The sequence below is a fragment of the Panthera tigris genome, chromosome C1 (assembly GCF_018350195.1).
Source record: "Panthera tigris isolate Pti1 chromosome C1, P.tigris_Pti1_mat1.1, whole genome shotgun sequence".
In the NCBI taxonomy this organism is placed as follows: Eukaryota; Metazoa; Chordata; class Mammalia; order Carnivora; family Felidae; genus Panthera; species Panthera tigris.
The window spans coordinates 95,117,630-95,134,604 of record NC_056667.1 but is presented as its reverse complement, the minus strand read 5'-3'; the positions used below and the strand labels follow the sequence as shown (position 1 = coordinate 95,134,604).

Genomic DNA, 16,975 nt, shown 5'->3' with positions numbered 1-16,975 from the left:
CAATTTCTCCACATCCTCTCCAATACTTGTTATTGTTCATGTTCCTTTTTTTTTTAAGTTTATTTATTTGTTTTGAGAGAGAGAGAGCACTCATGTGAGCGGGGGAGGGGCAGAGAAGGAGAGGAAGAGAATCCCAAGCAGGCTCTGTGCTATCAGTGCAGAGACTGACATGGGGCTCGATCCTAGGAACCATGAGACCATGACCTGAGCCGAAACCAAGAGCCATATGCTTAACTGACTGAGTGCCCCTCATGTTCTTCTTCTTCTTTTTTTTAGATATAGTCATCCTGATGGGATATGACATCCTAGTATGCCATTTTGGTTTTGATTTGTATTTTCTTAATGAGTAATGAGGTTGAACATCTTTTCATGTATATATTGAGTATATTTTTTTCTTTGGAGAAATGTCTATTCAGATTCTTTTCCCATTTTTAATTGGGTTATTGTTTTTTTATTGCTGAGTTGTAACAGTTCTTTAAATATTCTGGATACTAGTCTCTTATTGGATTGTCTTTTCGCCTAGTGGGGAAGGTTCGAGTATTCCCTACTAAGTATGATATTAGCAGTAGATTTGTAGCTATTTTTTTCTTTTTAAAAGATTAAAAAAATTTTTTTAAGTAATCTTTATACCAAACATGGGGCTCGAGCTCACAACCCTGAGATCAAGAGTCACATGCTCCACTGACTGAGCCAGCCAGGCACCCTGTTTTTTTTAAAAAATATTCTTTATCAAGTTGAGAAAATTCCCCTCTCGTCCTAGCTTACTAAGCGTTTTCATTATAAGTTGGTGTTGGATTTGTCAAATGCTTTTTCTGTATGTATTGATATGATGTGATTTTTCTTTTTTAGCCTGTTAATGTAATGGATTACCTTAATTGATTTTTAAATGTTGAACCATGCTTGTATACCTGAGATAAATCCCACTTGGTCGTGGTGTATATATTTTTTTACACATTGTTGGATTCGATTTGCTAATATTTTGCTGGGGATATGGTTCAAAGTTTTTAGTTTTGATGAAGTACAATTGATATATATTTTCTTTATTTTGCTTGTATGCATTTCTTTTTTTTTTACATTTTTTTTTTTACATTTATTTATTTTTTGAGAGATGGAGAGAGACAGAGCACAAGTTGGGTAGGGGCAGAGAGAGAAGGAGACAGAGAATCCAAAGCAGGCTCCAGCCTCTGAGCTGTCAGCACAGAGCCCGACGTGGGGCTCAAACTCACAAACTGTGAGATCATGACCTGAGCTGAAGTCGGATGCCTAACCGACTGAGCCACCCAGGCCGCCTGTATGCATCTCCTTTTAAGCAAAACACACAAATCATAAAGTATTCTCATTAAGGACAACATATTCTAAAACCCTAAATCTCAATTTCATGTTATGGCCATTTAAAGGGTGGAATTGACATGGGGGAAAGGGAGACAGTGAGGGTGACTGCTTACTTGGACTTTAGACTTCAAAGTATGGTTGAATGATAGCCACTGACCTTGAGCATTGAACACCTTAGTCCAGGACACTGGGTTGTTCAGGAACTCCTCTAATCATGAGACTTTAGTAGCTTTCCTCCAGAAGGGATGGAGACATAGCTGCCAATAGGAAGTTACTGTCTGGGCAGGGGTGTTGCCTTAGGGGTGACTAAGAGTGAGGATAAAGGGTCAGGATGAGCAAGAGCCTGAGTCAGATTGAGCATCCCAGCTGGGTTCTCTGGGAACCAGACACTGAGTGAAATTAGGAGTACAGAAGGGAATTAACATCTGTGAAACGAAAAGGCAGGATGCAGGATTGGCTGGAAGGAGGTCTCAGCCCATCATGAGGACCTGCTAAAACCTCTGCCAGTCCCAGGGGGGCGCTCTGGGGCAGCACTGCTCGTTAGAGCAGCTCCGCGCTGGTAGAAAAGGGCTGGACCCGTGTACCACCATCTTGCTCAGCCGTTGGCTGGGACCATCCCTGAAAAGAGTAACTGTGACTCAAAAGCTGAGGGGTCCCTGAAGGAACTAATTGCTGGAGGCAACGAGAACCAACACTTTTGGTGGCAGGGTAATGAGTCCTTTATTGAAAGGGCGATATAAGCAGTAAATATCCATGTATGCCATACAGACAGATCTGAGGTTCAAATCCCAGCGATGTGTGACCAGAGGCAACTACTCTGACTCAAGTTTCCTCATCTGCAAGATGGAGAAAGGGCCTTCCCTACGGGGTTGTGGGAGGATTAAGTGATGTGAGGGTGAACGTAGTGCCTAATATAGTACAGGCACTCAATAAGGTTTCTCCCTTTCCCCCGGGTGGAAACTAGCCAAGGGAACATCTTGTTCCACGAGCCAGTTCCCACCCTGCTCTTTATAAACTTTGTTTTTTTCTCACTTTCCACCAGGGGATCAAGCCCCTATGGCAGTTTCCTGACCCTCTGGGTGTGCTGCCTCTGTGTCCCAGGGCCCAACTTGTTCCTCTCCAGCCTTTCGCAGCCTGGAAACTCAAAGACCTCCATGGTTGTTTGGCCCTCCCATGCGGGGACCACTGGATGATGTTGGTATGAGGCGGGGTAATGCTTCCTGGAATGCACCAGAAGTGAGCACATTGCACCAGCTGCCTGTGAGTGCGTTTCACTGAGGATTCCTGTAAGCGGAAACCATCGTGTTCCTCTTTCTAAGTGCCTCGTTAAAAGCCTGAGGACAGATCCCTCCTCCATCACTTAATGTCTCCACCTGGGAGGTGAGGCAGTGCCTGAATGAGAAGGAGAAAGGTTTGGTCTGTCCAGTTCACTATCCTTCTTTGGGGTGCTCTGACTATTGGGATGCAGGTTTCCATGGTCCAGTTACTTTCTGTATGCCTGTAACTGGGCCCAATTTACTGGGGAGTCTCAACTCTTTGGTGTATAAACAGAGCAGTTTTATTTCTTCCAGTAACTGCCCCCGGCTACACTGTGCCAGATCTCTCTTCCCTGCTGGGGAGCAGCTCCCTTAACGACGTCTTGGTCTGGTTCCATAACTTTCCAGCCACTTTCGGTTACTACAACAGCCTCGTTCCGGTAATTAAGACCCAATCTTTTACATTTTTAAAACTTACATTACAAACTTGATTCAAAGCTCTTCTCCTCCCCTCCCCTCCAGCATTAGCTAGTGCTGGGCTCTGGCCATTTGGGGCAGCGGAGGGGAACTGAGGACTGGCTTGAAGGCACCCCATTCACCTCCTCTTGGAGGCCTTAGCATCTCAGTTTGAGGCTGAGAGGATGGATGGGAGGAAGAGACTTCTTTGTATGACTTATGGGGATGGGGGAGGTGTCTCATGTCCTTTACCTCTTCCTGGTTCTTTCTGGTTTTGTTATGCTGGAGAGTTTGCCTGGTCCCCTCCATCACTGAGGACGACCTTTCCCCCCTGACGCCACAGTCTCCCAGCTGTACCTCCCTTTGGCCTCACCAGAGCTACAGTCTTCCAGTGACTCCATTCTCTGGCTTACGCATCCAACTGTGAATTCAGCAGCAACCTGGGCAAATCTTTGGCTCCTGCCCTTGAGCTGATTTCTGTGCATCTCCACATGGAGCCACAGGGCCTGCTGGAGTGATTGTGGCCTTCAAGGGTCACACAGACCTGGGATGGGAGAGCTACCCCCCATCTTCCCGGTCATGCTGCACCGAGCCCCTTCAAGCCCTGCTGGGTGGGGTACTGCCGTGGGTCTCTTGCTTTCAGAATCTCCAGGTCTGCAAAGGGTCCAAGTCTTTGCATTCGAATATAATTCTAGATCTCAGGTAGAGATGCCAAACAGTCTGCTTTTCATTCCCACTGTGGGGGTGTGGAACAAACAGGCCGGTCAGCTGTAGTCCTAGGCTTTCGAGACAATGATCTGTGCCTGTGAGGCATCATGGGGTTCATACATTCTCTTTTCCTTTGCATCAGGGTGGAAAAGCACCCCATTTCTTCTCCATGGTGGGGGGAGAGGACAGGCCTGCCTTACCATCTCCCCTCCTATCAGTCCTTTTCATGCCCTGACTGGAGGTGGGCTAGGCTCTGGTTGATTCCAAGGTTTCCTGCCTCCATATGCTCTGTGTGGAGGTGGCTGTGTCCATCTGCTGGTGACTTGGTGGTAGCTCTTGGGGGGGTGACCGGCTCCTCTCCTGATCTTTAGGCTTTGGCTTCAAGTCTATAATGGGAAAACACTCAAGGATTTGCTCAGCAGTATACCAGAATACCTTGTCTCTTGTCCTCTACACCATGTTGAAGTTGTTCTTCCCTCCTGGAAGGATTCCTTGATTACATCCCATCAGACTGAAATTCTCCTTTACTGCGCCCTCCCCCCTCCCCTCCCCAGCTCAGCTCTCAGGCTCTTCGTGTGTGGTTAGTTCACACACATGAGAACAAGTGAGGTTTAATTCATGTCTTGACCAGTTTTTATGTGTTACAAGGGTAGCTGGTGTTTATTGAACTCTTGCCACATGCCATCTACTGTCCTAAGCACGTCATCTCATCCGGTCCTCATCTCATCCGGTCCTCATGCCCCAATCCAGGGAGCTAGGTGCTATTATTATGCCCATTTTACAGATGAGAACACTCAGCAGGGATAAAAGCGTGAAGTAGCTTCTCTAACATTTATAGCCACAAATGATATAAACAAGCAGTCTAAGTCCCAAGCTCAGATCCTCTACCGGTATTCCGTTCTGCCTACTTGGTTTGATCCTGTGGTCCGTCTGCCCCCTCCGACTTCCTCACCCCCAGAGCCCTAAGTGAGTACTTGCAGATCAGTGTGAAGTACTTCCCATAATGATTTTGTTTGGACTAATTTTTTCCCAGGGAGACCTGAGGTCTGGGCCGCATATCCAGGATAGTCTACCTGAGCACTTCTTTCCGTCTGGAAAATGAAAATCTCTATTGTTTGTGTGGTACATTTACTTCCATTGTCTCCTGGGTGCTTGTAACTGCTCTGAGTAGAAAGGTGTTATCATCGTTCTCTTTTTTTTTAAAGTTTATTTTTATTTACTTTGAGAGAGAGAGAGAGAGAGAGAGAGCGCGAGCGAGCTTGTGGGTGCAAGTGGGGGAGGGGCAGAGAGAGAGAGGGAGAGAGAGAATCCCAAGCAGGTTCTGTGCTGTCAGAGCAGAGCCTGATGTGGGGCTCGAACTCACGAACTGTGAGATCATAACCTGAACTGAAATCGAGAGTTGAACACTTAACTGACTGAGCCACCCAGGTGCCCCTCACCATTCTCTTTTTATGGGTGAGGAAACTGAGGCACAGAGGCGAGATGCTTGTGTGAGGTTATGCAGCTTGTATGCATGGGGCCTGGGACCTGGAACCAAATCTTCTGTGTCTGTTCTATCATGGCACAGGTTCATCCCCAGTGTCCTTCGCCTGGGACCCTCAAGCTCCTGTCCCTTTGCTCCCGTCTCTTCTAGCCTCCTCGCACTGGCCTCACCCACATCCTCCTGCCTCTCCCAGGGCCTGGAAGTGCCTCTTGGTGTAGGGGAACTAGGTGGGCCTTGAAGCCTTCTGACCGTGACCCCCAAGCCCCTTGAGGGGCTGCTCACTGCCTTTATCGGCCCTAGTCACCGTGGACGTTATTTATTGTCAGATAAGTGTATTTCCAAATACAACAGAAAACGAACAAATAACCGCAGTGACAGAGCTGTAAAACACCCTACCGGCTCGCTCACTTGAAGAAAAGCCTGCACAACTAATTAACCCGGGCAGGCCTCCGTGGTGTTTGGAAACAAGCTTGGAATTAATAGTGCCCTTCTCAGCTGCTGGAGCCAGCCGCTAAATCTTCATTGGGCAGTAGCAAGAGAGAGACACAGAGAGTTATAGAGACAGAGAGAGGCCAAGATGGAAGTGTAGACAGAGAAACAGGGCAAGATAAACACAGTTATCCATTTGCCTCCAGACCCATATATATCATCTTAGCTAGACTTTGGATTCTAGAAAGACAGACAGATAGACAGACTGCATTTCTTCTTAAAGTGAGAGGTAAGAAGAGAAAATAGAGGCTTTGTCTAGCTCAGAGCACATCTTGTTTCTGTACCACTGAAGTCAGAGAATCAGAGGCTTCTGGGCTGGAAGGGGCTTATGAGAGGTCGTCTGATTCAGTGGCTCTAAGATTATTTTTAGCAGCAAAACGCTTTATTGAAATGAAGTCACCTGAAGAAGTAGCAGAGCACCCCAATGGGGTTTGTGGCCTCTAGCAGCCCCTGCCCTCCTGCCCACATGGCCGGCAGCATCCCCAGGACCCTCAGGGCTCTGGAGAGCATAGCTGGAAAACTAAAGCCACCTTGGCCTCGGTGTGGTAGGGCTCTGGAGTGTCCCTTGTCACTGGATTCAGGCTTAGCCTAATTTGGGAGTCACCAGAAGGGACAGTGTGGTAGGGAGGATCCACCTGGTAAAGGAGGTAGGCTACCCAAGCGGACCTCTACTCTCTCATTCTCAAACTTGTTGGGTCCTTGAACTCCGATGTCTACTTTCCCTAGAGACCTTTGTTGGCAGGAGTTGGGGAACTGGCTTGTTGAACTTCAGTGATGGAGTCTCAGTGGGTGAACTTCATGAATCATTACCTGACCCTGACTTTGTCTCAGGGAGGCTCTGTATAGGTCCACATCAAGTTCAGGAGGGGGAACCAAGAGTATGAGAAGGATGCCTCCCTTCTCTGGAAGAATATGGATGACTGCCAGAAGGGGACTTCCTAAGAGGCCATCCAGGTATGCCTTGTCGAGATGACTGGTGATCCACAGGGGAAATTGTACTTTGTACGTTTTATTCCCCCTCATCGAGGAAGGAGAGGTAGTGGCCTGAGGCTGCCATCCATCTGAGTGTCTCTGTGAGGATTTGTCTGTTCTTCTCTAGGGAGGTTGCCACTTGCTTCTGGAGGCCCTGTTCTCCACATTAAGAGGGGAAAACCCCCGAGGCCAGGTGGAAAGGCCGCCCTTGGAGTTAGTAGTGGGTGGGGGAAAGGATGTAGACAGTGAGACCAGGCACTGTGTTTGGAGCTTTCCCATTTCCGATGAACCCTGAGCGCCCTTGGCTCAGGCCTAGACAACAAGGGGGCACAGTAAGGAGGAGAAAACACAAATCAGGAAGTAATGCTTTTTTTGAAGGAGAAATTATAAATTGCAATTTAATCACATAATTACTTTGACACTCTCAAGCAAGCTAATTTCTTCCCTTGCCTCATTTCATCCACCCGGTGAGATGAATCTTAATGAATAATGTCCTATGAATATTTAATTTTTGATCAATTTGAATTTTCTCTGGCATACCTGCTGGAGACATAAATCAGCTTCTATTTTACCCAGCAGAGTGAATTTGATAGCGGTCTGGGTGGATCTCTGTCCATGGCCACAGAAGTGGCTTGCCTGAAAGTCTGGTTTGCCACCATCTCAGTATCATGATTTGGACATCCCTGATGCCTTCCCTAAGCTGGGTCCTCTATGCTGGCCCCACCAGCAGATGCCTGAAGCCAGTGATTCTCCAAGCAGACAAAGTGGATCCACAGATGACTTCCCACAGGTGCTCCCTCTCATATCCTTATTTTCCCAGAGACTTAAAGAGCCTCCCTCCTGATACTGACTTTATCCTTCCTGGCCCCTGGGGACAAATGTTACCATTCAAGACACAGGTATCTGTAGAGGCAACATTAAGAGAAGTATCATTCTCAGCTGTTAGGGAAGGCATCTTTCATGAAACAATACTTGATATTTGTACAGCACTTTATGGTTCGCAAAGTGGCTTCACGTCCATCTTTTCATGTCTTAACACATCCCCGTGTTTTAGCTCTCTTTCCTAGCTGTGAGGTGAGGAAATGGGGCTGGAGTGAGCTCTTTCTTACTTTGGTCAGGAGGGTAAGTAGAAGAACTCACACCCTGGAAGGACTCCTGAGTTAAAAACCAGGAAAATGAGTCCCAAGTGAGCTATCTATAGAAAGGGAAGTTGAGTATTTGGTACTGGGATCTGGAGGAGGAAAGAAATAGGCAAGCTGGAGGTGGGCTCAGTAATGGGTCAATGACAGTGATGGTACTTTTTGAGAAAGTAATTGTTTCAAGGGGATAGATCACATGGTTAACATGTATTTTGAATGTATACCCATATCCTGAAACTTCTGTTTTCCTGAAGCTCTCCACCCACGAAAGCAAAACATTTTAGTGCTTTAGGAAGGGCAAGAACCGCCTAGAACAAAGAAGTCATTGTTCAGCTTTAAATCTCAGAGACAACTTCCTGTTTCGAAGTCCATTAGGACCAAACACTCTTGAAGGTAAGGTTTCATAGAGAAGGAAGATACATTTTTGAATTCATTGCCCTCCCTGGTCATAGAATATGATCATAGAATTTTCTTATAAACAATAGGGTAGAGCTGGTTCAGACTCTGGTGTTATGGAAGTCACTTAGGAAGCTGAAGGGGTATGGAAGAAGAAGGGAAAGATGGAGGAGGGACAAGAGAGTCAGAATCCAGTGTCCTCATTTCCAACTCCCCTGGGCCAAAATACTGGACGTGGTCAAAACATTCCAGGGGTATGAATGAATCAAGAACATGGCATTTAATGTCTCCAGCTTTGTATTCCCCTCCATACGGCACAGGAGTTAAGGTGAAGGGAGGTGGGCATTAGATGAGACTGAAGTAGTCCTTCCGTTCTCCATGGCCTGGGCTGTTGGGCCGCAGAACTTGGAAGCTCTTATGTGCCCTGGTTGAGATGCCGAGAGAATTTGTAGTTGAGCGGAGGACTGGGGTTGAAATGAAGACTTCACAGAGCAGGGGACTTTGCAACTAGAGGAATAGGACCAGAACTGTGATCTTTAGTCGAGGGTGTTAGTGTGTCTACCTGGATGACAAGCCAGTCAGGATCAGTTGTGGCCAAGCATAGGAGCCAGACCAGATGACAAGCCCAGTGGCAGAGGTTAGTTTGATTAGAGGTTAGTTCTCCTCTCTCATTAGTACAAGATCAAGTAAATCCACCATCTACCCAGCTACCGTTAAGGAAGAGTCAGGGTGGTTGGAGGAGAAAATCTGAAAATCTGAAAGTCTGAAAATCTGAAAGTCTGAAAGTATAAAGAGATTGAGCCATCCAAAGGGATGTTTATGTCAGCGCCAGTAATTTCCAAGATGAACTCTTTCTTTCAACCCAAGTTTCTAGAACACAGAATTTGAGACAAAACTTATATGCCAAAGTTTTACTGCCCTCAGTCCCAGGGTAGCAAAAATAAGGGAAAAAAAGAAAGTGACATGGGGAAGGAGAGAAGGCATTGCTGAGCTAGCCACAGCTTCACAAGAAATCCCTTTTGATTGTTCAGACACATGGGCCTTCTTCCAGATGGGCCACGATAAACCACCACACCTCAAAATAGTCCGTGGATGATTTGCATTTATTTGCTATTTTTTTTTATTAAAAAAAATTTTTTTAACGTTTATTTATTTTTGAGACAGAGAGAGACAGAGCATGAACAGGGGAGGGGCAGAGAGAGAGGGAGACACAGAATCTGAAACAGGCTCCAGGCTCTGAGCTGTCAGCACAGAGCCCGACGCGGGGCTCGAACCCACAGACCATGAGATCGTGACCTGAGCCGAAGTCGGACGCTTAACTGAGCAAGCCACCCAGGCGCCCCCATTTATTTGCTGTTTTTAACTTTCTCCTATCTTTAAATGGTCAACATTTCCCTCTACTGCACTATGAGGTTGTGCTCTCTGGTCCCTCTAGGAAGATTCTGAAGAAGTAGGAGATCCCATGCCTATGATGTGGCCCTTTGTGGCAGTCAAAAAATATGTCCACAAATGCTTTCATACTCTCCTCAGGAAGTAGAGCCTAATTCCTCTCCATATGAGTGAGGGCTGGTCTTGGTGACTTACTTCTAGCAAATGGAATAAAGTGAAAATAACAATGTGTGATTTCAGAGAGTAGGTCATAACAGATATCGTGTTTTCCTTCTTGCTCTTAAATTACTTGCTTTGGGAGAAGCCAGCTTCCATGTTGTGAGTATATTCAAGTAGTCCATTGGAGAGGCCTACTTGGTGAGGATCTAAAGCCTCTTTCCAATAGTCACAAGAGTGAGCCATCCTGGAAGTGGATCTCCAATTTACAACATGAAACTGAAGTGTGGTGAAGCCTTCAGTACTGAAATTCCTGTCAACATCTTAACTGCCATTTCAGGAGAGACCATTGCTAGACCCCCCCAGCTAAGCCACTCCAGGTTCTTAACCCACAAAAACTGTGAGATAATACATATTTGTTGCTCTAAGTCCCTAGTTTTGAAGTAATTTGTTACAAAGCAATAAGTAAAAACATACCCTTTATCTGAGTCTCTGGAAGTGGTAAGAGGAATAAGAATCTTCATAGGTCTTATTGAATCAGACCTGGGCACTGGAGTTGCTGTGGCTCCTGCCATGGTAGGCACACTGGAGCATCTGCAGAAGCTCTCACTTTGGAGAAGGCTGAGAGTTAGGAGATGAGGCAGTGGTAGCTGTGGCTGGGACTATCTATTGAGCATGTAGCTGGATGAAAGAGGCAAATAGGGCCAAGCAAATCTGGGGAGACCCATGTACTGGGTCTGGTCCACTGAATTCCTGTTCCTTAGTTCAACTCTTCCCACTAGGGTGGAGTCTCCAGAAGCATAGCTAAGCATGTTATGGAGAAATAAAGAAGCCACAAATGTTTGCATATCTGCATGATAGTGTGAGTAGAATGCAGACAACTATTTTTGTTAAAATAATAAATTCCTGTTGCAAAAATATTAAAACAATATGGAAAATGTACAAAAGATAAAGCAAGCATCACCCAACAACCCATGATCCAGAGAGAACACTGTTATGTAACTTAATTTTTTATACTCACTCCTTATGTTGACATTTTCCTTTGCCAATAAATATAATTATACTTATCTTTTCATCAAACATAACGGACTAGATGTTCCATGAAACTCCTCCAGGGACAGTATGCCCCAAGTGATGGAATATATATATATTTCCTCCCCCTTTAAAAATGCATAAATGTATGGCTGAGTTGGCACAAAATAAAGGGAATGTCTTAGGGATAAAAACCAAAAAACCAAAAAAACCAAAAAAAAAAAAAAAAACCAAACCCAAAAAACCAACCCAACAAAACCAAACCCCATGAATCTAAAAGAGTGATGTATGTATACAGCTAGTCATTTTCTTAGAGATTATTTGGGGTTTAATAAGTAATATGGGTCATATACAAGATAAATGGGAGATAGAGCTCAGAGCCCAAGCAGGCTGGATTCTTACACAAAACTGGGATCCCAGAGGGTGAAAATCCCAGTAGGTGAACTACAAAAAACACATTCCACGGAAGAAGATAGTTGATGAAGAAACTTGCTTGTTATCCTTGACTTTAATGGAAAGGAAGAAAAAACATAAAGATAAATGTTTTCTTGGAGAAACCCAAATTCATCCAAAACCCCAAGCTGAAAATTTGAAGTGTTCTGGATTGGTGAGATACCCAGGGCTTGGAAAGAACATATTTAAAAAAAAACTTGGCCACCAAGAATTCCATAGACAAAGTTCCAAGGGACATGGGCTTCATAATCAACATTCAACAAACACATGAGGAAATGAACTACCATGAAAGAGACTCAATATAAATAACAAATGCTTCGGAGACTATAATGACTTGTACTTACTCAATATGGAATATGAAAGAAATATGTTTAATTTTTTTTACAAAATAAAACAGTATTGGAAGTATAATGAGGGAACAAAAGGCTATCAGAATAACCTAATCAGATGTAAAAGAGAAACAAATACTTCTAGAAAATAAAAATATCTAATCATTGAAATGAGCAACTGGATGGATGTGATAATAAATTAGACACAGCTGAAGAAAGACTTAGTGGTCTGGAAGTATTGCTGAAGAATGATCTAGAATACAATAGAAAGACAAAGAGATGAAAGAGATAGGAGATATAAAGGACAGAGTGAGGAGATACAACCTACATATAATTGAAATCCCAAAGAATGGCAGAGAGAATGGAAGTAATAAGAAAGATAAAGACTGAAAAGTTTCCAGTCTTGATGAGAGACTCTAGTCCCAATTTTCAACAAGCCTAGTGAATCCAAAACTGGATAAAGGAAAAGAGGCCCGCATTTTGTAGAAAAGTAGAAGAATACTGAAGACAAAGAGAGGATCCTAAAAATAGAGAGAAAATATAGATTACTTACAAAGCAATGAGCATTTGGCCCACAGCTTATTTTTCAACACATCTACAGAAGTCAGAAGACTATGGAATAATAGTTTTGAAGTGCTAAGTGAAAATATTATGTAGAATTCTACTTTCATTAAAATGATCTCTTAAACATGAAGGCAAAATAAAGACAATTAAAAAATGTTTTAAAAACAAAAGTGATACAATTGACTCCCAAGACACACTCACTAAAGGAACTAAGATATATACCAGGAAGAAGAAAAACACTCCCCAGATGTTTGAAGTACAAGAATGAAAGGTGACAAAAGAAAATGGTAAGTGTATAAATAAATATTGATTATATATAATAATCATCATCATCTAACTTGTGGGGTGAAAAAGCAAGTTAGATCTAAAATCATGGACAAATTGACCACATTTAGATAGAGATCAAAAATAGGAAAAATGAGGGGTGCCTGGGTGGCTCAGTCAGTTAAGTGTCTGACTTTGGCTCAGGTCGTGATCTTGAGGTTTGTGAGTTCAAGCCCCATGTCTGGCTCTGTGCTGACTGCTCAGAGCCTGGAGCCTGCTTTGGATTCTGTGTCTCCCTCTCTCTCTGTCCCTCCCCCTGCTTGCAATCTGTCTCTCTCTGACTCAAAAATAAACGTTAGGAAATATAGGAAAAATGAAAAATTTTCTTTCTTTTTTTTTTTTTTTGAGATACATAGATGTGTGGTAAAATTATGAAGGAAAGGAAAAGAATGATTAGTACAAAATTTGGGGTAGTGGGATCGGATAGGGCATGCAGGAGATTCTGAAGTTGTAGTGAATATCCTATTTTTTGGGGGGGAGCAGTTAAGAATACTATGTATATTTATTTCAACACACTGTTTTTTTAGTATTGTTGACACACAGTGTTACATTAGTTTCAGGTGTACAGCATGAATATTCTATTTCTTAAGATAGGTGTTGGATATTCGGCTGTGATTTTTTTTTATTATGGGCAGTTCTCTAAAATGTTAAATATCATATGTTAAACGTTAAATTATACATAGCTTTTGGCATAATTATAAGTGATGTTGTGATGACCATTGGTCTAACGTATCTCTTTTAATACACCTTAAGTAAATTTCTGGAAAGAAGATTTTTGAGGAAAAGGGTGAGTACAGTGAGTTTTCCTTGTAACTTATTGCCAATTTCTCCTCCTGTCCCCCATGCAAAAAGTTGCACCAATTTATACTTCTACCAGCAGTGTATAAAAGGGTCCATTTCCCCACACCCTAGAGTCACTGCTTTATGTGTATTTTTTCTAAAATGTACTCTTTTTTAAAACTGTATTTATTTATTTTGAGAGAGAGACAGAGAGCAAGCAGGGGAGAGCAGAGAGAGAGAGGGAAAGAGAGAATCCCAAGCAGTCTCCAAGCTATCAGCATAGAACCTGATGTGGGGCTCGATCCCTTGAGCTGTGAGATCACGACCTGAGCTGAAATCAAGAGTTGGATGCTTAACCTGAGCCACCCAGGCGCCCCTAAAATGTACTCTTATCATATATGATATCATATATATCATACACTCTTATCATATATCAGCATGGGGAGCTGGGTTTATTTAACGAGATTGCAATGGGATGAACCATTTATGAAGTGGGTGGTAAACTTAATCCCGTTTTACAGATAACGCATGTGAGAATCACTGGGGCTGAGAGAGACTCTTCCAGGTTCATACTGTGACCCCGTCTCTCAACTGCATGCTCAATTCAGTCATCTTTTTATTATGGCCCGCCACCGGCAAAACTCCATTGAACCTTTGTGTTGGAAAAGTCTGATGCTTCGCATGAAAGTATTTCCTAGTCCAGTCAAGCCAGAAAAGAAGGCAGGAAGAATGTGTGCTTTGTGGGGTGCTGGTGGAGACGATGGAGTAGGGGTGGAGGAGAGAAATTTTCAGCATTTCTATCCCGAAATCTGAAGAACACTCCTTTCCTTGGTCCTTGTTGCTCAAGCCCCTGATTAGAAGCTTTGTAGACAGAGGGCTGGAGCCCTATTTAATCAGCCCAGCGTCTGGCACATAGAAAGTGCTCACTAAATATTTGTTGGCTCCTGGATAAACTCTGGTTGATATTTTTGTCACAAAATGTGGAGGGAGACCTGTCCCTTTGGCTCAGCCAGCTTTCTTTCTCTGCATGAAGTGAGTCTGAGCCAGGGCAGGAGAAGGGACAAGTTGACCTTCCAAGGTCCCTTCCTGCTGAAAAGACAAGGATTGTCAGTAGGCAGGGCTGCAGTGAGCAGCCCCCACTGCCCCTTCCTCCAAGGTGCATTGGCTCTAAGTGATTAGCAGGGAGATTGGCAGGCAGTAGTGGCAATGGGAGTTTAATGTTCTGGAAACCCAGTCTTTTTCCTTTTCTCCGAGGTTTTCCCTGGTGACACAGGGAAAGGTCTTGCAGCTTAACAGGCAGACAGGGATGGGGCCCGGGAGTTTTGCCATCAGAGAGTGGAATTTATCACTGTGATACCGCAAGCCCAAGCACGGCTGCATTTGTTGGGGAGGTTGGGGGCGGGTTGGGGGAGGGAACAGGTGTCCTGTCCTGGGGGTATTGTCCCTGTTAAATCACCGAGACCCTGCCATGACCCTGAGATTTGACCAGCTGTCCATCCCGTGGGCCCACTCAGCCCAAGGCAGGCCCGGATACCTTTGGCTCATGGCCTCTGGCTGTAGCAAATGGAATCACTTGGTCCTGCTGCTCTAAGCTGGTAGCTAACATCTTCTGGTGGGTCCTGTGTCCTTGTGCCTGGTTGTGATTGCAAGAGCTGATAGACCTGTGTCAATGTCCTGCTTCAGTTCTCTACGAGCTGTTTCATATCAAGGAAGCTTCTCTTCCTCTGAGCGTCCATGGCCCTCTGAAAATAGGAACAGCAATAACTACCCTTAAAAATAAAACGAAATGAAGTGGTGTATGCATCTGGCTAGCACCTACAGAGATGGGAGAGCAGAGTGGTAGAGATCACACCACTGGAACCAGACTTCCTGAGGTCAGACCTGACTCTGGCAACTTCTAGCTCTAGGAACTTGAGCAAGCACCTTAGCCTCTCTATACCTCACTCTCCTCCCCTGTAAGATGGGGATAATAATAACAGACACCTTAGGGGATCATGGTGATGATTAAATGAGTCATAAAATGTGAAGTTACCTCTGGCACATAGCGGCTACTGTACAAGATGTTCATTGGGATCGAGTACCTCCTCCCTCCCCCACTCCTTCCTTGCTTCCCTTCCCTCCTGCCCCTATATTGTTTGCGAGGCTATAAGATCTGATTTGGGAATTGGTTTCCTGATTTGTAACCAGTGCTTGTTGGAGTCACCCTTCTTGTCTGGGGCCCAGCCCTAACTCAGTCTAACCATGGCCTTCCACTCAGGATTGGAGGCTGCCCCCAGGAACCCTGCCTAGATGGATGCTTCCAGAACCCCACCAACATCTTTATGATTCTAATCACGGTCTTTGCCCAAAGACCTCTGCTGCCTTCCCACACCTCCCCAGAGACCCAGTGCTGCCATCTCAGCCTCATGCCTTCCTGTTTCCTTTCGTTCTTTCCTAGCCAGTGCTGTCCCACTCCCAGCAGGTCCCAAGGCTAAGTCCATCCAAGGGACAATGGGGTCTCCCTGGGTTGGCTTTCATCTCTGGTGGCCCGGGGTGGGCAAGGGCCAAGAACTTCCTGGTTTTCAGTCCATCGTTTCATCCAGATACTTCTCCTTGCTAAGTATAGGCATCCTTTCAGGGCACCTCGTGTTTTTGCCAGGCAGCCCACCCCACTGCTGAATAGCTCTAATGAACAACCACAACAGCAGCAAATAATAATGATAACAATAATAGCAGCTGTCATTTATTGAGTGCTTCCTATATGTCGGATTGCTATGCATGTATCATCCCTAAGTTTTACAGAAATCCTGGAGATCAGGCTTTATTATCTCTATTTTACAGATGTGGAAAATGAGGCCCAGAAAGGATAAGTGATTTGCGTAAGAGGTACAGCTGGGAGGTAAACTTGGTTTGTTTACATTCAAACTCAGTGCTCTGCCTTCTGCACCGAACTGCCGTGATGGGCTGGATCTGCCTATCTGTCTCTTTCATCTCTGGGGATGCAATGCACAATCTGTCTTTCCTCTTGCACATGTTTGCCTTTAATATATTTGAGAAAGCTGGGGCACCTGGGTGGTTAACTGTCCAACTTCAGCTCAGGTCATGATCTCATGGTTTATGGGTTCAAGCCCCGTGTCGGGCTCTGTGCTGACAGCTCAGAGCCTGGAGCCTGCTTTGGATTCTGTCTCTCTCTCTCTCTCTCTCTGTCAAAAATAAGTAAACATTAAGAAAATTTAAAAATATGCATATTTGAGAAAGCTGTCATTTCATTTCTCAGTTTTGTCTTCTTTGGGCTAAATATTCTCAACCGTTTGTTAAATCATATGACATTGTTTCTGGGCATCTCAACATCTTGGCCTCCCTCTTCTGGACATGCTTGCTGGGTAATGTTGTCATGATGTGTTATATTCTGTGTCGCAGGCTCAGAGCTTTAGGCATTATGAATCTCTCTTAGCAGTGTATTACCATGGTTTAACAGCACAGGCTTTGCAGTGAGGCAGATCTGGGTTCAGATACTGGCTGTGTCCAATGTACCAGTGATGTGATTGTGCCAGATTACAGTTTCCAAACGTGGTTGCCACAATATATCCCATCCACGTGTTCTTCCTGCAGTGCGACGACACTTTCCATTGAGTGGTGGGGTCTATGTTCTTTCCGCTTGAAACTGGACAGAGCTTTGTGACTGTCATGACCAATACAAGATGGCAGAAGTGATGCTGTGTGACTTCAGAGGCTAGG

General features: G+C 44.7%; 1 long non-coding RNA gene across 17 annotated transcripts in view; it reads left to right on the top strand.

The window, feature by feature from the left end:
- LOC107179081 overlaps nucleotides 1–16,975 on the top strand; it is a 44,951-nt gene that overhangs the window by 4,887 nt on the left and 23,089 nt on the right. Inside the window, exons 3-4 of one of the 17 annotated variants that reach the window (XR_006221801.1) lie at nucleotides 7,273–7,486; nucleotides 8,090–8,228. The exons of the other annotated variants lie outside the window; for them this stretch is intronic. This is a non-coding gene — a long non-coding RNA (uncharacterized LOC107179081). The remainder of the gene's footprint in view (nucleotides 1–7,272; nucleotides 7,487–8,089; nucleotides 8,229–16,975) is intronic. 17 annotated transcript variants of the gene reach the window in all.